This window comes from Lygodium microphyllum, chromosome 7 (assembly GCF_053477565.2).
Source record: "Lygodium microphyllum isolate KBCC chromosome 7, Lygodium_microphyllum_v1.1.10, whole genome shotgun sequence".
Taxonomy (NCBI): Eukaryota; Viridiplantae; Streptophyta; class Polypodiopsida; order Schizaeales; family Lygodiaceae; genus Lygodium; species Lygodium microphyllum.
Genome location: NC_141141.1, coordinates 163,041,788 through 163,063,586, shown reverse-complemented (window position 1 = coordinate 163,063,586; position 21,799 = coordinate 163,041,788). Strand labels below are relative to the sequence as shown.

The 21,799-nt window shown below is 52.5% G+C and overlaps 1 non-coding gene and 2 pseudogenes across 1 annotated transcript; all 3 read left to right on the top strand.

Moving 5' to 3' along the window:
- The first annotated feature begins 508 nt into the window (after positions 1 to 508).
- On the top strand, positions 509 to 2,008 carry LOC148034184 (25S ribosomal RNA; annotated as a pseudogene).
- Positions 2,009 to 2,865: 857 nt separating this feature from the next.
- LOC148034183 (5S ribosomal RNA) lies at positions 2,866 to 2,984 on the top strand (annotated as a pseudogene).
- A 10,259-nt stretch (positions 2,985 to 13,243) lies between these two features.
- Positions 13,244 to 13,396, top strand: LOC148034182 (5.8S ribosomal RNA). Its single transcript, XR_015691514.1, has one exon. It is a non-coding gene; the product is annotated as a 5.8S ribosomal RNA (ribosomal RNA).
- The last annotated feature ends 8,403 nt before the right edge of the window (positions 13,397 to 21,799 follow it).

Here is a 21,799-nt window from a genome sequence, read left to right as displayed (position 1 = left end):
AGTAGGAGGGCATGGGGATTGTGGCACAGCTCTAGGCGCGAGCCCGAGTGAAATGGCCCCCAGTGCAGATCTTGGTGGTAGTAGCAAATATTCAAATGAGAACTTTGAATATCGAAGTGGAGAAAGGTTCCATGTGAACAGCAATTGGATATGGGTTAGTCGATCCTAAGAGATGGGGCAGACCTGTGTCAAGGGCGCAATGCGCGCTGCTCATCGAAAGGGAATCGGGTTAATATTCCCAAACCGGGACGTGGCGGTGGAAGAAAACGTGAGCAAATCCAAAGACGTCGGCGGGAGCCCTGGGAAGAGTTCTCTTTTCTTTTTAACAGCCCGCCCACCCTGAAATCGAATCAGCTGGAGATAGGGTCTAGCAGCTGGTAAAGCACCACACGTCGCGTGATTTCCGGTGCGCCCCCGACGGCCCGTGAAAATCTAGAGGAGCGAATTCCGATCATGCCTGGTCGTACTCATAACCGCATCAGGTCTCCAAGGTAAATAGCCTCTGGTTGATAGAAGAATGTAGGTAAGGGAAGTCAGCAAAACGGATCCGTAACTTTGGGAAAAGGATTGGCTCTGAGGGCTAGGTCTAGAGGTCTGTTTCTTGTCCTCGGAGGCCGTCGAGGGTGTTTCCCTGAGCTGCCCTAGTGGCGAGGGCGGACCTCCATATGCCGATCGAGTGACGGGGGCAAAACGTCGTCCCTCGCGAGGCGGCCCTCCCTAGGCGACGAACAGTCATCTCAGAACTAGTACGGACAAGGGGAATCCGACTGTTTAATTAAAACAAAGCATTGCGATGGTCCTTGCGAATGTTGACGCAATGTGATTTCTGCCGAGTGCTCTGAATGTCAAAATGAAGAAATTCAACCAAGCGCGGGTAAATGTCGGGAGTAACTATGACTCTCTTAAGGTAGCCAAATGCCTCGTCATCTAATTAGTGACGTGCATGAATGGATTAACCAGATTCCCATTGTCCCTATCTACTATCTAGCGAAACCAGAGCCAAGGGAACGGGCTTGGAAGAATCAAGAAAGAAGACCCTGTTGATCTTGACTCTAGTCTGACTTTGTGAAATGACTTGAGAGGTGTAGAATAAGTGGGAGCCTTTGGTGCAAGTGAAATACCACTACTTTTAACGTTATTTTACTTACTCCGTGAGGTGGAGGCGGGGCTCGGCCCCTGCTTCTGGTCTTAAGGCACGCTCGTGTGCCGATCCAGGCGGAAGACATTGTCAGGTGGGGAGTTTGGCTGGGGCGGCACATCTGTTAAAAGATAACGCAAGTGTCTTAAGATGAGCTCAACGAGTACAAAAATCTCATGTGGAACAAAAGGGTAAAAGCTCATTTGATTTTGATTTTCAGTACGATTACAAACTGTGAAAGCATGGCCTATCGATCCTTTAGTGTTTCAAAATTTGAAGCTAGAGGTGTCAGAAAAGTTACCACAGGGATAACTGGCTTATGGCAGCCAAGCATTCATAGCGATGTTACTTTTTTATCCTTCAATGTCGGATCTTCCTACCATTGCAAAGCAGAATTTGCCAAGTGTTGGACTATTCACCCACCAATAGGGAACGTGACCTGGGTTTAGACCTTAGTTTTACCCTACTGATGAGTGGTGCCGCAATAGTAATTCAACTTAGTACAAGAGGAACCCTTTGATTCACATAATTGGTCATTGGGCTTGGTTGAAAAGCCAGTGGCGCGAAGCTACCATGTGTAGGATTATGACTGAACGCCCCTAAGTCAGAATCCATGCTAGACGCGGTGCTCTCTACCTCCCCTATTGTTACCCGACTAATAGTAGGGGCGCTTGTGTGTCCTCGAGAGCATGTGTCGAGAGTCTCCCTCGAGGTGCCAAAAGTAGTCGCCTCAAGGACTCTAAATGGAAATTCCAAACAATTGGGGAGATGAATCCTTTGCAGACGACTTAAATATGTGGCTAGGTATTGTAAGTGCTAGAGTAGCCTTGCTGCTACGATCCACTGAGATTCAGCCCGCCGCACTGATTTGTCCCCCTTCCACTCGGTTCGATGAGGTTTTCTTGGCCTCGGCCCTTGTGTGTCATGGCGTGCCCCCAAGTCCTCACGCACACCGTGCACCCAATCTAGCCTAGCTCATGTGGGCGGTTTGATTGCCTTCTCTTCACATTGCCTACCTTGGCTTGCTTGTGTTAGTGTGGTTTTCATGCTTGTCTCGCCTCATCAACATCCATGGCATTTCAAGTCTACCCAGTGTGGCATGAATTCTACGACACTCGGATCTTTTGTGCGTCGCCTCCACGTGCGTGGGGTTCTCTTCTTCACATGGACATGCGCCCTCCGCGACGTGGATTCTATGACTTGATCTTTTGTACCTCATTGCCTTTATATGCGCGAGGTTCTCTTTGCGTGGATGCTTGCCCTCAGTGTCATAAAGGGTACCCGATGGCATTCCAAGTTCCTCCATGGCATGAATTCTATGACTCAATCAATCTCATGTGCATAGGGTTTAGTGCTCGCGTGGACACTGGTCCTGCATGGTATGAATGGCATGTTGTGGCATGCCCCCCTCTCCCCCACCGCCTTGTGGCATGCTGTGGGCACGTGTTATCCATGGCATGTATTCTGCGGCTCGATCTTTTCTACGTCGTTACCTATGTGTGCATGGGGTGCTCTTCACGTGGATGCTTTCCCTTCGTGTTAGAAATGGTACGCGATGGCGGCATTCAATCTTTTGTGCATTGCCTCCATGTGCGTGGGGTTTAGGGTTCACGTTGAGTCGCATCCTCCGTGGCATGAACGACATAGCATGCAGCCATGCCTCACTCTTGAGCTCTCTCATGCTACTTTGTGAGTACACAAGAGCTCTTGGAATTCCTTTGTGTTCATGGTGCGGTCATACCAGCGCTAATACACCGGATCCCATCAGAACTCTGTAGTTAAGCGTGCTTGGTCCGGAATAGTACTCGGATGGGTGACCTCCTGGGAAGTCTTGGTGCTCCACCCTTTTTCATACTTGTTTTGAGACCATGGCATGGCAATCCCCTCAGATCACATCTTGACTCTCCAACACTGACATCGTGGTAGGAAACCCCCTCGCCTTGCCATGATGCGTGCCTCCTCTCCTCATCGCAATTGTCTTTGCGTACGTTGTGCACGGTCCCTCCCTATGCCTCGCTTTCAAGCTATACCCCCTCCTCATGATGCGAGGTTTTTTGGGAGCGGAGGGTGTGCCATGTTGTGGGGGGGTTCGGTGGAGCGGGGTTTTTCGAGGAGTGAGGGTGTGCCATGTTGTGCGAGGGGGTTGTTGGAGTGGGGATTTCTGAGGAGGGAGGGTGTGCCATGTCATGACGGAGTTGTACCATGCCGTGGGGGGGGTTTTTGAGGAGGTTCGCCGGGGGGTGGGTGGTTCCATGTCGCGGGAGGGGGTTGTGTGCAGTGGGGCATGTGTGCCGTGTCATTGCGGAGCGGGGTTTCTGAGGAGGGAGGGTGTGCCATGTCGTGAGGGGGCTCGGTGGAGCGGGGTTTTCCGAGGAGGGAGGGTGTGCCATGTTGTGCGGGGGGTTGCCGGAGCGGGGTTTTCTGAGGAGGGAGGGTGTGCCATGTCACCGGGGGGTTGGGTGGTGCCATGTCGTGGGGGGGTTTTCTAAGGAGGTCCGTCGGGGGGTGGGTGGTTCCATGTTGCAGGAGGGGGTTGTGTGGAGTGGGGTGTGTGTGCCATGTCATTGTGGAGCGGGGTTTTTGAGGAGGTAGGGTGTGCCATGTCGTGGGGGGGTGGTTCCATATCGTGGGAGGGGGTTGTGTGCAATGGGGCATGTGCCATGTTGTTGTGGAGGGGGGTTTTTTTTGGGGGGGTGAGTTCAGCGGGGTTTTTCAAGGTGGGGTGGGGGGGGCGGATGCACCATGTCGTGGGGGGGTGAGGTGAGGTGCAGTGGATTGAACGGGGTTCTTTGAGGTGAGGTAGGGTCGGGTGGGGAGGGGAAGGGGGATGCGCCGTGTCATGGGGAGGTGAGGTGGGGAGGGGGAATAGGGGTGGGTTGAGCGAGGTTTTTTGAGGTGTGGGGTGGTGGTGTGGATGGAGCGGGGCTTTTTGAGGTGGGGTGCAAGGGGGATGTGCCATGTCCTGGGGGGGTGAGGTGAGGTGGGGTGGGTTGAGCGGGGTTTTTTGAGGTGTGGTGGGGTGGTGTCAATGGAGTGGGGTTTTTCGAGGTGGCGTGCAGGGGGGATGCGCCATGTCGTGGGGGGGTGAGGTGGGGTGGAAGGGGGTGTGCCCTGTCGTGGGGGGGGGTGAGGTGAGGTGGGGTGGGTTGAGCGGGGTTTTTTGAGGTGTGATGGGGTGGTGTGGATGTGGAGTGAGGTTTTTCGAGGTGGGGTGCAGGGGGATGCACTGTGTCATGGGAGGGGGGGTGAGGTTGAGGTGGGGTGGATTGAGATGGGTTTATTGAGGTGTGGTGGGGTGGGGTGGGGTGGGGTGGATGGAGCGGGGTTTTGCAAGGTGGGATGCGAGGGGGATGCGCCGTGTCATGGGGGGGTGAGGTGGGGTGGGGGGGGATGTGCCCTGTCGTGGTGGGGGAGGGGTGAGGTGGGGTGGGGTGGGTTGAGCATGGTTTTTTGAGGTGTGGTGGGGTGGGGTGGATGTGGAGCGGGGTTTTTTGAGGTGGGGTGCAGGGGGGATGCACCGTCTCGTGGGGGTGGGGGGGTTTAGGTGAGGTGGGGTGGGTTGAGCCAGGTTTTTTGAGGTGTGGTGGAGTGGGGTGGATGGAGCGAGGTTTTTCGAGGTGGGGTGCAGGGGGGATGCGTCGTGTTGTGGGGAGGTGAGGTGGGGTAGGGGGGATGTACCGTGTCGTGGGGGGGTGAGGTGAGGTGGGGTGGGTTTAGCGGGGTTTTTTGAGGTGTGGTGGGGTGGGGTGGATGGAGTGAGGTTTTTCGAGGTGGGGTGCGGGGGGGATGCACCTTGTCGTGGGGGGGTGAGGTGGGGTGGATGGAGCGGGGTTTTTCGAGGTGGGGTGCAGAGGGGATGCGCCGTGTCGTGGGGGGGTCAGAATGGGCGGGGGGGATGTGCCGTGTCGTGGGGGGTGAGGTGAGGTGGGGTCGGTTGAGCGGGGTTTTTTGAGGTGTGGTGGGGTGGGGTGGATGGAGCGGGGTTTTTCGAGGTGGGATGTGGGGGGGATGCGCCTTGTCATGGGGGGGTGAGGTGGGGTGGATGAAGCGGGATTTTTTGAGGTGGGGTGCGAGGGGGATGTGCCGTGTCGTGGGGGGGTGAGGTGGGGTGGGGGGGTGTGCCGTGTCGTGGGGTGAGGTGAGGTTGGGTGGGTTGAGCAAGGTTTTTTGAGGTGTGGTGGGGTGGTGTGGATGAAGCGGGGTTTTTCCAGGTGGGGTGTGGGGGGGATGTGCCTTGTCTTCGTGGGGGGGTGAGGTGGGGGGGCTGTGCCGTGTCGTGGGGGGGGTGAGGTGACATGGGGTGGGTTGAGTAGGGTTTTTTGAGGTGGGGTGGGGGGGCGGATCCACCGTGTCATGGGGGGTGAGGTGGGGTGGGGGGTGTGCCATGTCGTGGGGGGGTGGTGTGATGAGGTGGTGTGGTGGGGTGGGGTGGGGGTGAGGTGAGGTGGTGTGCGGTGAGGTGGGGTTGGGGGGTGCCGTGCCGTGGGGCGCGGGGTGTGCCATGTCTTAGGGGGGTGAGGTGAGGTGGGGTGGGTTGAGCGGGGTTTTTTGAGGTGAGGTGGGGTGGTTTGGATGGAGTGAGGTTTTTGGGGGTGGGGTGGGGGGATGCACCGTGTCGTGGCGGGGTGAGGTGGGGTGGGTTGAACGGGGTTTTTTGAGGTGAGCTGGGGTGGTGTGGATGGAGCGGGGTTTTTGGAGGTGGGGTGGGGGGGATGCGCCGTGTCGTGGGGGGGTGAGGTGGGATGGGGGGTGTGCCGTGTCGTGGGGGGGTGAGGTGACGTGGGGTGGGTTGAGCGGGGTTTTTTGAGGTGAGGTGGGGTGGTTTGGATGGAGTAGGGTTTTTTGAGGTGGGATGGGCAGGATGCGCCATGTCGTGGGGGGGTGAGGTGGGGTGGGGGGGTTGTGCCGTGTCGTGGGGCGGGGGATGTGCCATGTCATGGGGGGGTGAGGTTGGGTGAAGCGAGGTTTTCTTAGGAGGGGGAAGGTGCACCATGTCGTGGGGAGGGTGAGGTGAGGTGAGGTGAGGTGGGGTGGGTGTGGGGTGAGCGGGGGGAGCGGGGTTTTCTTAGGGGGGAAGGTGGGCCATGTCGTGGGGAGGTGAGGTGAGGTGGGGTGGGATGGGGTGGGGTGAGATGAGGTGGATAGGGGGGATTTAGGGTGGAGTGGGGTTTTTTTTGGGGGGTGAGATGGGGTGGATTGAGCAGGGTTTTTGGAGGTGAGGTGGGGTGGGGTGGGGGGTTTTTTGAGAGGCGGGGGGGGGGGATTGTGCCATGTTGTGGGGGCAGGGGGGTGCACGGAGTTGGGTGGGAGCGGGGTTTTCTTAGGGAGGGAAGGTGCGCCATGTTGTGGGGGGGTGAGGTGAGGTGGGGTGGGGTGGTGTGAGGTGAGGTGAGGTGGGAAGGGGGGGTGGGTGGAGTGGGGTTTTTTCGGGGGGTGAGGTGGAGTGGGTTGAGCGGGGTTTTTTGAGGTGGGGTTGGATAGGGGGTTTTTTGAGAGGCCGGGAGGGATGAGGTCATGTCGTGTTGTGGGGGGGTGAGGTGGGGTGGGGTGGGTTGGGTTGGGTTGAGCGGGGTTTTTTGAGGTGAGGTGGGGTGGGATCGATGGAGCGAGGTTTTTCAGGGGGTTGCTATGTCATGGGGGGGGTTGTGCCATGTCATTGGGGGGGAGGGGGGGATTGTGCCATGTCGTGGGGGGAGGGGGGCTGGGTGGAGCAGGGTTTTCTTAGGGGGGGAAGGTGTGCCGTGTCGTGGGGGGGTGAGGTGGGGTTGGTTGAGCAGGGTTTTTAGAGGTGAGGTGGGGTGGGGTGGGGGGGTTTTTTGAGAGGCAGGGGGGGATGAGGGTGTGACGTGATGTGGGGAGGAGAGGTGGGGTGGGGTTGTGCCATGCCATGGGGGGGTTTCATGGGGTTTCCATGTCTTGGGGGGGAGGGGGGGTGGGGTTGTGCCATGCCGGGGAGGTGGGGGCGGGGGGGAGGGGTTTCATGGGGTTTCCATGTCTTGGGGGGGTGAGCGGGAGGGGGCCTTTGGTGGAGTGGCTTTTTTTTGGGTGGGGGAATGGGGGGAACGAATTTGGGTGCAGTGGGGTTTTTTTTTTTGGAGGATGGACTTGGGTAGAGTGGGGGGTTTTTTCTTTGGGGGGTTGGGTGGAGCGGGGTTTTCTTAGGGGGAACGTGTACCATGTCGTGGGCGGGTGAGGTGAGGTGGGGTGGGGTGGGGTGGTGTGAGGTGTTTTGGGGGGGGAGGGTGGGGGGTTGGGCGGAGCAAGGTTTTCTTGGGGGGAAGGTGCACCATGTCGTGGGGGGGTGAGGTGAGGTGGGGTGAGGTGAGGTGAGGTGAGGTGAGGCGAGGTGGGAGGGGGGGTTTTAGGGTGGAGTGAAGTTTTTTGGGGGGGTGAGGTGGGGTGGGTTGAGAAGGGTTTTTGAGATGAGGTGAGGTGGGGTGGGGTGGGGAGGGGGGGGGATGAGGGTGTGATGTGTCGTGGGGGGGTGAGGTGGGTTGAGCGGGGTTTTTTCAGGTGAGGTGGGGTGGGATGGATGGAGCAGGTTTTTTTTTGGGAAGGGGGGGTTGTGCCATATCTTGGGGGGGTGGTTGTGGGGGGTTGGGTGGAGCGGGGTTTTCTTAGGGGGGGAAGGTGCACCATGTCGTGGGCAGGTGAGGTGAGGTGGGGTGGGGTGGTGTGAGGTGAGGTGAGGTGGGGAGGGTAGGGTGAAGTGGAGTGGGTTTTTTTTTTGGGGGGTGGGGTAGGGTGGGTTGAGCAGGGGTTTTTTGAGTTGAGGTGAGGTGGGGTGGGATGGGGAGTTTTTTGAGAGGTTGGAGGGGAAGGGGGGGATGAGGATGCGCCGTGTCGTGGGGGGGTGAGGTAGGGTAGGGTTGTGCCATGTCATGGGGGGATAGGGGGTTGGGTGGAGCGGAGTTTTCTTATGGGGGGGAAGGTGCGCCATGTCATGGGGGGGTGAGGCGAGGTGGGGTGGGATGGGATGAGGTGAGGTGGGGAAGGGTTGGGGGTTTTTTGAGAGGTGGGGGGGATGAGGGTGTGCCGTATTGTGGGGGTGCCAAGTCATGGTGGGAGGGGGTTGGGTGCCATGACATAACATGACCCCCTTCCAAATAGAGCATGGCACAACACAATGGGACCCCCCCAATGACACGACACGATGCGACACACCCCCTCCCCCTCCCCACTATAGCATGACATCCCCTCCCATGACACGACACGACGCAATGTGCCCCCCTCCCCAACATAACATGACATCCCCCCCCCATGACAGGACGCGACGCGCCCCCCTCCCCCTTCTCAACATAACATGACATTCCCCCCTCCGCCCCCCATGACATGACACAATGCGACACACCCGCCCCCTGCCCCTCCCTAACATAACATGACATCCCTCCCCTCCCCCCCCAATGACACAACGCGACGCGCCATGCCCCTGTTAGATTTCATGGATGCAAGGAAGAGAGCAACACAGAGTGAAGCAAAATGCTTCCACTCTCTATTCTTTTTTTTATAAAAATTCATTCAGCACACTCTTTGTGCATATAACCTAAGGTCATAAAGACCATTCACACTAGAAGTAGAACCGACTTATTTAATGTACCTAACTGATCTAGCCAGACTAGCTATGTCTAGCTCATGTCGGTCAAACACACATGAACGAGCTTGATATTCTAATAGCCCCCTCCTCCTCCCCAACATAACATGACATCCCCCCTCCCCCCAAGCCACGACATGACACGACGCGCCCGGCCGCCCCCCTCCCCCTCCCCAACATAACATGACATGCCCCCCCCATGACACGACGCGACGCACCGCGCCCCCCTCCCCCTCCCCAACATAGCATGACATCCACCCTCCCCCCCCCATGACAAGACACCATGTGACGTGCCCCCCTCCCCCTCCCCAACATAACATGACATCCCCCCTCCCCCCCTCTCCCCATGATACGACACGATGCGCTGCGCCCCCTCCCCCTCCCCAACATAACATGACATCCCTCCCCTCCCCCCTCTCCCCATGATATGATACGATGCGCCGCGCCCCCTCCCCCTCCCCAACATAACATGACATCCCTCCCCTCCCCCCTCTCCCCATGATATGACACGATGCGCCGTGCCCCCTCCCCCTCCCCAACATAACATGACATCCCCCCCCTCCCCCCCTCTCCCCATGATATGACACAATGCGCCGCGCCCCCTCCCCCTCCCCAACATAACATGACATCCCTCCCCATGACACAACACGACGCGACGCGCCCCCCTTCCCCTCCCCAACATAACATGACATCCCCCCTCCCCCCCCATGACATGACGCGATGTGCCATGCCCCCCTCCCCCTCCCCAACATAACATGACATCCCCCCCATGACACGATGCGACGTGCCATGCCACCTCCCCCTCCCCAACATAACATGACATCCCCCCTCCCCCCCGTGACACGACATGATGCAATGCGCCCCCCTCCCCCTCCCCCTCCCCAACATAACATCACATTCCCCCCTCCCCCCCATGACACGACACGATGCGATGCGCCCGCCCCTCTCCCCCTGCCCAACATGACATGACATCCCCCCCCCAATGACACAACGCGATGTGCCGTGCCCCCCTCCCCCTCCCCAACATAACATTACATCCCTCCACCCATGACATGACAGGACGTGCCACGCCCCCTCCCCCTCCCCAACATAACATGATATTCCCCCCTTCCCCCCCCCCCATGACACGACACAATGCAACACGCCCCCCTCCCCAACATAACATGGCATCCCCCTCCTCCCCCCCATGACACGACACAACGTGATGCAAAGCAGCCACGCCCCTTCCCCTCCCCAACATAACATGACATCCCCCCCTCCCCCCCCTTCAATGACACGACGCGACACGTTGTGCCCCCCTCCCCCTCCCCAACATAACATCACATCCCCCCTCCCCCCCATGACACGACATGACACGACGCGCCCCCCTCCCCCTCCCCAACATAACATGACATCCCCCCCCTAACACGACACGATGTGCCATGCCCCCTCCCCCTCCCTAACATAACATGAGATCCCCTCTCTCACGACACAACACGACGCGACTCGCCCCCTACCCCTCCCCAACATAAAAGGACATCCCCCCCTCCCCCCCATGACACTACGCGACATGCCGCGCCCCCCTCCCCCTCCCCAACATATCATGACATCCCCCCCTCCCCCATGACATGACGCAATGTGCTGCTCCCCCTCCCCCTCCTCAACATAACATGACATCCCCCCTCCCCCCCATGACACGACAAGACGTGACGCGCCCCCCTTCTCCTCCCCAACATAACATGACATCCCCCCATTGACACAACATGATGCGACGCGACGCGGCCGCCCCCCTCCCCCTCCCCAACATAACATGACATCCCCCCCCATGACAGGACGCAATGTGTTGCGCCCCCTCCCCCTCCCCAACATAACATAACATCCCCCCCTCCCCCCCATGACACGACGTGATGCGACGCGCCCCCCTCCCCCTCCCCAACATAACATGACATCCCCCCCATGACACGACACGATGCGCCCGCCCCCCTCCCCCTCCCCCTCCCAAATATAACATGACATTCCCCCCCATGACACGACGCAATGCGCTACGCCCCCCTCCCCCTCCCCAACATAACATGACATCCCCCCTCCCCCCCATGACACGACATGACGTGATGCGCCCCTCCCTCCCTCTCCCCAACATAACATGATATCCCCCCCATGACACGACATGGCGTGACTACACAATGCGACACGCCCCCTCCCCCTCTCCCCCCATGACACGATGCGATGCGACACGACGTGACTACACAACGCGACACGCCCCCTCCCCCTCTCCCCCCCCATGACACAATGCGATGCGACACGGCCCCCTCCCCCTCCCCAACATAACATGACATCCCCTCCCCCCCATGTCACGACACGACGTGACGTGCCTCCCTCCCCCTCCCCAACATAACATGACATCCCCCCCATGACACGACACGATGTGAGGACACAACGTGATGCGTCCCCCTCCCCCTCTGCAACATAACATGACATTCCCCCCCCATGACATGGCGCGACGTGACGCCGCCCCCTCCCCCTCCCCAACATAACATGACATCCCCCCTATGATAGGACACGACGCGACGCGACATGCCCCCCTCCCCCTCCCCAACATAACATGACATCCCCCTCCCCTTAACACACACACACACCCACCATGACGGGTCTTCCTCCCCCTTCCTCAAGGCACACCATGTCGCGACGCGACACGCCCTCCCCCCCTCTAAAATTTGCCCCCCCATCTTCCCTCCAAAATTTGGGCCGCCCTTCCCCCCTCAACACACACCACACCATGTCGCGACGTGCCCTCCCCCCTCCAAAATTTTGCCCCCCCCTTCCCCCCTCAACACACACCACACCATGTCGCGACGCGCCCTCCCCCTCCAAAATTCGGCCGCCCCTCCCGTCAACACGCCATGACGACGCACCCTCCCCCCCAAAAAAAAATATTTCGGGCTTTGTAGGTATGCCTTGCCATCGAAGCCGATTGCACCTATGAGGGTAGTGGTGCTTGCTCCATCAAAACACTCCTTGGAGATCCAAGGGAGGGTGAGGTGAGGCATATGGTCACCGCATCCGTCTTGTTGCGCGAGGAGTGTCTCGTGAGCAAATGCCATGTACCCCCCGCCGAATAGTTAGGCTCAAGCAACTTGTGGTGATCCTTGTGAGGACATCGCCTCGTGGCGGTCAACATGTGCCCACTAGGCAGTGAGGAGCGAAGTGCGGTGCCTTGAACACGTGTCTCGTTGGTGGCGAGATCTGTCAAGATTGTGGGAGAGAAGGAAGGAGTCTCACTTGTGACTTTCTCACTTACACAATGGGGGAATACACACAAAGGTGGAGGCTGAAAACAGTTTTCCTCTTCTTAGTTGTGTAAGCCAAAAAGAACTCAAGTACAGATAAATAGAAGAACCCTATATATGGGTCTCAAACCAAACTTGACTAACTAAGGTGGCATAATAACTGAGCCACGAACTAGAGTAGATAAGGATAGCTGTCATCTTGCTATTATTCATGGGCAGTGTACCAACCGCATCTGCAGCTACCAAGTCAGTGACATAAATGCACAATGGTCACCCTGGCATATCACGAGTGGAGCTCCATATCTCAACAATATCATGTTTTAGCTCCATGGTTCTCAATGCTAATGGCGAATATCGTCGTGAATATTGTGTGGCTTGTATTGATACGGATGGACCGAAATTGATGGAACGATGTGATCAAGGTGCTTCTTCATCGGTGGGGCTTGTTCCCGATGGGGTTGAATGCACCTCATAATGGGCTCTTATTGACGCAAAATGGTGGAATGCATGAGTGTCTCCATCGTCTTTCGACTCGACACGAGCTCGGAATGTGCTGGGCCGCACACACGCCACACTGGTGAATTCAACGAGTTTACCACCTGGGCCGAGAGGTTTGGGTAATCTTTTGAAATTTCATCGTGATAGGGATAGATCATTGCAATTATTGATCTTCAACGAGGAATTCCTAATAAGTGCGAGTCATCAGCTCGCCTTGACTATGTCCCTGCCATTTGTACACACCGCCCGTCGCTCCTACCGATTGAATGGTCCGATGAAGTTTTCGGATTGCGGTGACGTTGGTGGTTCGCCACCGGTGACGTTGTGAGAAGTTCATTAAGCCTTATCATTTAGAGGAAGGAGAAGTCATAACAAGGTTTCCGTAGGTGAACTTGCAGAAGGATCATTGGCACACATCCATGAGAACAATGTGAACCATGGAATCTCCATGAGGGATCGCGCTTGGAGGCACGGTCAGCATCCTCTCTCCCCTCATCGGAGTCCAGCAACAGTGGGGGAGGCTATGCTTTGGGGTCGTCCCGTGACCGTGCGGGTGAAGGAGAAAGGAGGGACGCCTTCGACCTCTCTCCCTTGCTCTGGGTGATCCCCCTCCGTCGTGCTCATTCGGGCACGCTGCCGCCTTGATAAACCCTTTGCCCCTCCCTGCACGCGGGGGTGGCAGGAGGAACATAATAAACCTTGTCTTGTCTGAGATTCCTCCCCTCAGGAGGATCAAAAAAAAAATGCAACGACTCTTAGCAATGGATATCTTGGCTCCTACAACGATGAAGAATGCAGCGAAATGTGATACATAGTGTGAATTGCAGAATTTCGCGAATCATCGAGTCTTTGAACGCAACTTGCACCCGCAGCTCGTCAAAGGGCATGCCTGCTTGAGCATCCCTAACTCCCCCACACCCTCTCCCCTTTCTCGGGGAGGGTGGAATTGGTCGTCCGCACTCCGACGTGATGCCATGGTTGGCTGAAATGTACCGACAGCATCGTGCGGTGACGTTGCTCCGCAAGGGTGGTTCGTCTCCTCATCGAGGTGGTGGCTATTTGCGGGTGCCTCTTCCAAGGTGCACGTGTCAGATCGGGCTCTTCGGAGCCGGGGCTTGCCCTCGGCGACCCGAAACACAACTCAGACCTCAAATCAGGCAAGGCTACCCGCTAAGTTTAAGCATATTACTAAGCGGAGGAAAAGAAACTAACCAGGATTTCCCTAATAGCTGCGAGCAAACCAAAAAGAGCCCAACTTGGAAATCGTACGGCTTTTTCGTGCAAATTATAGTCTGGAGAGGCGTCCTCTACGGTGGACCGAGCCCAAGTACCCCTGGAAAGGGGCGTTACAGAGGGTGAGAGCCCCGTTGAGCTCAGACCCTGTGGCTCCACGAGGCGTCGTCGACGAGTGGGGTTGTTTGGGAATGCAGACCTAAGTGGGTAGTAAATTCCATCCAAGGCTAAATATGGGCAAGAGATCGATAGCAAACAAGTACCGCGAGGGAAAGACGAAAAGAAATTTGAGAAGAGAGTTAAAAAGTGCTTGAAATTGCTGGGAGGGAAGCGAATGGAGGCCGTGGGTGCGCCCCGGTCGGATGCGGAATGGTGAGAACTAGTCTGCCGCTCGACGCGGGGCGCTGGTCAGCGTGGGCTGGTGCGGCAGGACAAGAGCAGGCTTTAGATGGCTCATCGATGCCGTCACGTTGGTCGAGGAACGAAGCGTGGCCACTTGTGGCGGGCTCTGCACCTGCACGCTCAGGACGTTGGCACTCTGGGCTTTCCATCTGACCTGTCTTAAAACACGGACCAAGGAGTCTAAAATGTATGCGAGCCGGTGGGTGGCAAATGCATGGAGGCACAAGGAACCTAACAGGTGGGATCCCCTTCATGGGGTGCACCATCGACGGACCATGATCTTCTGTGAAAGGTTTGAGTGGAAGCGTACTTGCTGGGACCCGAAAGATGGTGAACTATGCCTGTGGAGGGTATTGGTTACTCTCTGCAGCAAAAAGGGTATAGATGCTATAACCCTTCTACTCGTAAGTTTACAGTGAGCAGAGATGTTGTTTTTTATGAGATGAGTAGCTGGTATAAACCAATAAATGTGATTGATGATGTAGATGCACAAAATGGTAATGCTGCACAGAATTCACAACAGCAGTCACAAAATATTAGTGGACCTGGAGCGTCATCTAGCAGTGGTTCATATTCTTTGCCATGGACAGGCAGATTGAGATCAGGAGAATCTTCTCAAAGCAATGCAGATAGTGGTATACAGAGATCACAAAAAGGAAAAGAGAAGGTTGATCAGCCCATGTTTGATGTGAATGCAGGTCACTCTTATGTGGATGGTGAATCCAGTGGCTCAGAACAGAGCATTGATGATGAGTTGGGTATTCCTTCTATTGTTACACCTAGAGTAAGGAAGACCAGGGATGTTTTGAGAGCACCTGGGAGTGAATCTATTTTGCGCAGGTCTACGAGAGCTAGGTATCCTGTGGATAGGCTGAAATATGATGGATTTACAGCCATTCACTATGCATATGTGGTCAAAGTGATACAGGAACCAGAACCCACTTCTTTTGAGCAAGCCATGGGAAAAGAAAAATGGGAGAAAGCCATGGATAAAGAAATGGATTCCTTGGAAGCAAATGCTACATTGGAATTGGTACCTTTGCCTAAAGGTAAGAATGCAATTGCCTGTAAGTGGGTTTATAAGGTGAAGCACAATGCAGATGGTTCTGTGAACAGATACAAGGCAAGATTAGTAGTCAAGGGGTATGCACAAACATATGGCATTGACTATGAAGAAACATTCAGTCCGGTTGTTTGCAAGGATGGCAACCGTAAGAGCAGTCATTGCTATGGCTGCATCAAAGGTATGGTCTTTACATCAGATGGATGTAAAGAATGCCTTCTTGCATGGTGATTTGCAAGAAGAGGTCTATATGGAGCAACCACCAGGTTATGTGCATGCTGTTCATCCTGAGTTTGTTTGCAGGTTGAAGAAAGCCTTGTATGGCTTGACGCAAGCACCTAGAGCATGGTTTGACAAGATAGGACAGTATCTTGTCACTATTGGCTTTCAGATTTCCAAGGCAGATTTCTCACTTTATGTGAGAAAAACAGAGAAAGGTATTATGCTACTTGTCATTTATGTTGATGATTTGATTATGACAGGTGATAGTGATGAAGATATCCTTCATGAAAACATGCTATTGAAGCAGAAGTTTGAGATGAAGGATTTGGGAGAGCTGCATTATTTCTTGGGCATTGAGGTCATTAGATCACCAAGTGGGATACAGCTCTTGCAGAGGCAGTATGGATTGAACATGCTATCCAAATAAGGGATGACAGGCTGTAAGCCTATTTCAGTTCCTTTGGAGCAGAATGTGAAGCTGAGCGCAGATGCAGGTGAGCTTCTGGAAGACCCTACTATGTACAGACGCATAGTAGGAAGCTTGATTTATATGACTATTACTAGGCCAGATTTGAGCTATGTTGTTGGATTGGTAAGTCAGTTTATGCAGGCTCCAAGGAAACTGCATTTGGATGCAGCTAGACGTATACTCAGGTATGTGAAGTCCACATTGCAGTATGGACTATTTTATGAGACTGGGGTTCAGATACAGTTGCATGGATACACTGATGCTGATTGGGCTGGTAGCATTTCTGATAGAAAATCTACCAGTGGATATGTGTTCTCTTTTGGGAGTGCTGCAGTCACTTGGAGCAGCAAGAAATAGCCTACAGTTGCCTTGTCCAGCACAGAGGCTGAGTACAGGGGTGCAGCAATGGCTGCATGTGAGGTAGCTTGGTTGCATAAGCTACTTTATGATATGCATCAGCCTACAGATGGGCCAGTTGTCATTTATTGTGACAACATGAGTAGTATACACTTGGCAAATAACCCAGTATATCATGCTAGAACAAAGCACATTGAGTTGCATTATCACTATGTGCGGGAGAGGGTTTTACTAGGTCTTATTGATCTAGTTTATGTCAGCACAGAGGATCAAGTAGCTGACATATTCACGAAGGCATTGGGCATAGAGAAGCTGCGCAAGTTTAGAGACCTGCTTGGTGTGCAGGAATTGGGAATGAGGGGGAGTGTTGAGATATCGAGCTCCACTCGTGATACGCTAGGGTGACTGTTGTGTATTTATGTCACCGACTTGTCAGTTGTGCAGATGCGGTTGGTACACCACCCATGAATAATAACTAGATGACAGCTATCCTTATCTACTCTAGTTTGTGGCTCAGTTAGTATGCCACCTTAGTTAGTTGAGTTTGGTTTGAGACCCATATATAGGGTTCTTCTATTTCTATGTACGTGAGTTCTTTTTGGCTTACACAACTAAGAAGAGGAAAACTGTTTTCAGCCTCCATCTCTGTGTGTATTCCCCCATTGTGCAAGCAAGAAAGCTTCAAGTGAGACTCCTTCCTTCTCTCCTACAATCTTGACACACCTCAAGGACTCTGAATGGAAATTCCGAATGATCGGGGAGATGAATCCTTTGAAGACGACTTAAATATGTGGCCGGGTATTGTAAGTGGCAGAGTAGCCTTGCTGCTACGATCCATTGAGATTCAGCCCGCCGCCGCACCGATTTGTCCCCCTTTCGCTCGGTTCGATGGGGTTTTCTTGGCCTTGGCCCTTGTGTGTCATGGCACACCCCCAAGTCCTTGCGCACATGGTGCACCAAATCTAGCCTAGCTCATGTAGGTGGTTTGATCGCCTTCTCTTTACATTCCATGCCTTAGCTCACTTGCATTAGTGCGGTTTTTGTACTTGTCTCGCCTCGTCGACATCCGTGGCATTTCAGGTCCGCCCGCCATGGCATGGACTGTCAAGATTGTGGGAGAGAAGGAAGGAGTCTCACTTGAAGCTTTCTTGCTTGCACAATGGGGGAATACACACAGAGATGGAGGCTGAAAACAGTTTTCCTCTTCTTAGTTGTGTAAGCCAAAAAGAACTCTAGTACAAGGAAATAGAAGATCCCTATATATGGGTCTCAAACCAAACTCAACTAACTAAGGTGGCATACTAACTGAGCCACAAACTAGAGTAGATAAGGATAGCTGTCATCTAGTTATTATTCATGGGTGGTGTACCAACCGCATCTGCACAACTGACAAGTCGGTGACATAAATACACAACAGTCACCCTAGCGTATCACGAGTGGAGCTCGATATCTCAACACTCCCCCTCATTCCCAATTCCTGCACACCAAGCAGGTCTCTGAACTTGCGCAGCTTCTCTATGCCCAATGCCTTCGTGAATATGTCAGCTACTTGATCCTCTGTGCTGACATAAACTAGATCAATAAGACCTAGTAAAACCCTCTCCCGCACATAGTGATAATGCAACTCAATGTGCTTTGTTCTAGCATGATATACTGGGTTATTTGCCAAGTGTATACTACTCATGTTGTCACAATAAATGATAACTGGCCCATCTGTAGGCTGATGCATATCATAAAGTAGCTTATGCAACCAAGCTACCTCACATGCAGCCATTGCTGCACCCCTGTACTCAGCCTCTGTGCTGGAAAAGGCAACTGTAGGTTGTTTCTTGCTGCTCCAAGTGACTGCAGCACTCCCAAAAGAGAACACATATCCACTGGTAGATCGTCTATCAGAAATGCTACCAGGCCAATCAACATCAGTGTATCCATGCAACTGTATCTGAACCCCAGTCTCATAAAATAGTCCATACTGCAATGTGGACTTCACATACCTGAGTATGCGTCTGGCCGCATCCAAATGTGGTTTGCTTGGAGCCTGCATAAACTGACTTACCAATCCAGCAGCATAGCTCAAATCTGGCCTGGTAATAGTCATATAATCAAGCTTCCTACTATGTATAGCTACTATGTGTCTATACATAGTAGGGTCTTCCAGAAGCTCACCTACATCTACGCTCAGCTTCACATTCTGCTCCAAAGGAACTGAAATAAGCTTACAGCCTGTCATCCCATATTTGGACAGCATGTCCAATCCATATTGCCTCTGCAAGAGCTGTATCCCACTTTGTGATCCAATCACCTCAATGCCCAAGAAATAACGCAGCTCTCCCAAATCCTTCATCTCAAACTTCTGCTTCAATAGCATTTTCACATGAAGGATATCTTCATCACAGTCACCTGTCATAATCAAATCATCAACATAAATGACAAGTAGCATAATACCTTTCTCTGTTTTTCTCACATAAAGTGAGAAATCTCCCTTGAAAATCTGAAAGCCAATAGTGACAAGATACTGTCCTATCTTGTCAGACCATGCTCTAGGTGCTTGCTTCAAGCCATACAAAGCTTTCTTCAACCTGCAAACAAACTCAGGATGAATAGCATGCACATAACATGGTGGCTGCTCCATATAGACCTCTTCTTGTAAATCACCATGCAAGAAGGCATTCTTTACATCCATCTGATGTAAAGACCATCCCTTTGATGCAGCCATAGCAATGACTGCTCTTACGGTTGCCATCCTTGCAACCAGACTTAATGTTTCTTCATAGTCAATGCCATATGTTTGTGCATACCCCTTGACTACTAATCTTGCCTTGTATCTGTTCACAGAACCATCTGCATTGTGCTTCACCTTATAAACCCACTTACAGTCAATTGCATTCTTACCTTTAGGCAAAGGTACAAATTCCCATGTAGAATTTGCTTCCAAGGCATCCATTTCTTCATCCATGGATTTCTCCCATTTTTCTTTTCCCATGGCTTGCTCAAAAGAAGTGGGTTCTAGTTCCTGTATCACTTTGACCATATATGCATAGTGAATGGCTGTAAATCCATCATATTTCAGCCTATCCATAGGATACCTAGCTCTCGTAGACCTGCGCAAAGTAGGTTCACTCCCAGGTGCTCTCAAAACATCCCTGGTCTTCCTTACTCCAGGTGTAACAATAGAAGGAATACCCAACTCATCATCAATGCTCTGTTCTGAGCCACTGGATTCACCATCCACATAAAAGTGACCTGCATTCACATCAAACATGGGTTGATCAACCTTCTCTTTTCCTTTTCGTGATACCTGCATACCACTATCTGCATTTCTTTGAGAAGATTCTCCTGATCTCAATCTGCCTGTCCATGGCAAAGAATGTGAACCACTACTAGAGGACGCTCCAGGTCCACTAATATTTTGTGACTGCTGCTGTGATTTCTGTGCGGTATTACCATTTTGTACATCTACATCATCAATCACATTTACTGGTTTATACCAGCTACTCATCTCATCAAAAACAACATCTCTGCTCACTATAAACTTACGAGTAGAAGGGTTATAGCATCTATACCCTTTTTTCTACAGAGAGTAACCAATAAAGATGCACTTATCAGCTTTTGGATCCAACTTGGATCTCAACTCATCTGGCACATGTACATAGGCAATGCAACCAAAAATTTTCAAATGAGAAATATCTTGTTTCCTACCAGTATACCTCTCCTCTGGAGTCATCCCATGTATTGCTGCAGTGGGAGTCCTATTCATTATATAGACTGCTGTAGCAACTGGTTCAGCCCAGTAAAAATCTGGCAAGTCTTTTTCGTTGAGCATGGCACGAGATACCTCTCCAATATGCCTGTTTTTCCTTTCTGCAATTCCATTTTGTTGTGGGGTATGACTGCATGAATATTTCTGCTTTATGCCATGCTCCTGCAGGAACCTTGCAAACTCATTTGAGAGGTACTCTCCCCCTCCATCTGACCTTAGGCATTTTATTTGCAGGGCTGTTTCTTTTTCAACCATAGCTTTAAGAGTTTTGAAATGCCCAAAAACTTCACTTTTCTTTTTCATAAAGTACACCCAAACTTTTCTGCTATAGTCATCAATAAAAGTGAAAAAATAATGATAGCCTCCAAGAGATGCAGCTTTAGTAGTCCACACATCAGAGTGGATTAATTCCAATGGCTTCTTACTCTCTTGAACATGTCTAGGAAATGGTTTCCTTGCCTGTTTTCCAAACTGTCAGGCTTCACATACCTTATGCATTTCTGCAACCTTGAATTTAGGCAATCTTGCAACAATGTTTTGGGCCTGCATTGATTTAAGTCGCTGTACATTAACATGACCAATGTGTTTATGCCAAATATCAATATCTGCAACTACACCGGTCCCATGTGCAAACATTGCTGCACTCAATTCAGGCATGTCTACATCCAACGTAAACATTCTACCCTTCTTCTTTCCTTTTGCTATCAAGCGACCTTTATTTTTCATATCCTCAACAAAGCATCCATGAGGATTAAATCTGACCTGCAAGCCCTGCTCAACCATTTGACCAATAGAAACCAGATTCTTGGTGATATTCGGGACATGAAACACATCTGATAGGTATTTCTTTTTCCCATCCTGCATAGACAAATGAATTTTTACAATCTGCACAATAGGATGTGCAGTATCATCACTAGTCTCCACAAATCTTGATTTTTCCATTTTCCTTGCATCCTCCATCCATTCTGCATGACCTGTCATGTGGTTTGATGCACCTGAGTCGACATACCATACATCGTTGCTTTCTTCTGCACTTGTCACAGAATTGTTCATGTGCTGCACCATAAACAAATGCTCATTTCTGTCACATCACCCTGTCTACTAGAAGATGCATAATTCCCTTGTTGCAATTTCCCATTCATGATGTCATTCTGCTTTTTATAGCAGTCTTTAGCCATATGACCCATTTTACCACAGTAGTAGCATTCAACATTGCTGTTTGCATTTTGGCCTCTTTGCCATCCACCACGACCTCTTTGGCTCCCCCTGCCTCTAGAGTTACCACGTCCTCCTCCATAGGACTGGTTTTCTTGAGTTTGTTGCATATTCTGAGTTCTACCACGGCCTCCAAACCGGCCTCCTCTACCTCTGCCTCTACCTCTTCCAGCATTTGAGTAGAAGACAGTTTCCTTTGAAGTTCCTCCTGAAGAAGATGCACCACCATTTCTCTGCTCCTCAGAAATTAGAAGAGCAATCAACTCCTCAAAATTAGGAAATCTTTCACGAACTGAAATGGATGTCCGAAACTGTGCATAATCCTTTCGTAGACCATTCAAGGTCACAGAAACTAAATCATCATCTTCCACTGGCGACCCAATGGAAGCAAGTGCATCTGCAATCTTCTTCACCTTCATGTGGTAGTCATTGATACTCATATTTTCTCTTTGCACATTGTGCAACTCTTGCTTGAGCTGCATTTTCCTGGCTTTTGTATTTGTGCTATACATTTTTGACAAAGTATCCCATGCCTCCTTTGGCGTACTTGCATCCTGAATATGCACAATCATAGAGTCTGAAATG